Here is a 613-nt window from a genome sequence, read left to right as displayed (position 1 = left end):
CCTAGCGATGGCACCAAAAACGGATGCACAGAACCAAGTTCTAAACATATCTTCACAACTTCGCATAGCTGACCAGCAAGTGCACTGGGTCGTCCAAGTAATACCTTACGTGAGTAAGGGGTCGAATCCCACGGAGATTGTTGGTATGAAGCAAGCTATGGTCACCTTGTAAATCTCAGTCAGGCGGATATAAAATAGTAATGGGGTTTTCGAAATTTAATAATAAAAGAAGGATAAAAATACTTATGTAAATCATTGGTGAGAATTTCAGATAAGCATATGGAGATGCATTCGTTCCTCTGAACCTACGCTTTCCTACTGTCTTCATCCAATCAGTCTTACTCCTTTCTATGGCTGGCTTTATGCAAGGGCATCACCGTTGTCAGTGGCTACATCCCCTTGTGACTTGTTTCTGGCATTTAACTCCAGACAGAAGCGTAGAACTGGTGTTCAACGCCCTTTTACGTCGTCTAAACTCAGCCAAAATTTGGACTATTGCCCTGGATGTCTACTTTCCAACGCAATTGGAAGCGCGCCATTTTGAGTTCTGTAGCTCCAGAAAATCCACTTTGAGTGCAGGGAGGTCAGAATCCAACAGCATCAGCAGTCCTTC

This window comes from Arachis ipaensis, chromosome B01 (genome assembly GCF_000816755.2).
Source record: "Arachis ipaensis cultivar K30076 chromosome B01, Araip1.1, whole genome shotgun sequence".
Lineage (NCBI taxonomy): Eukaryota > Viridiplantae > Streptophyta > Magnoliopsida > Fabales > Fabaceae > Arachis > Arachis ipaensis.
Note: the sequence above shows the minus strand (reverse complement) of the source record.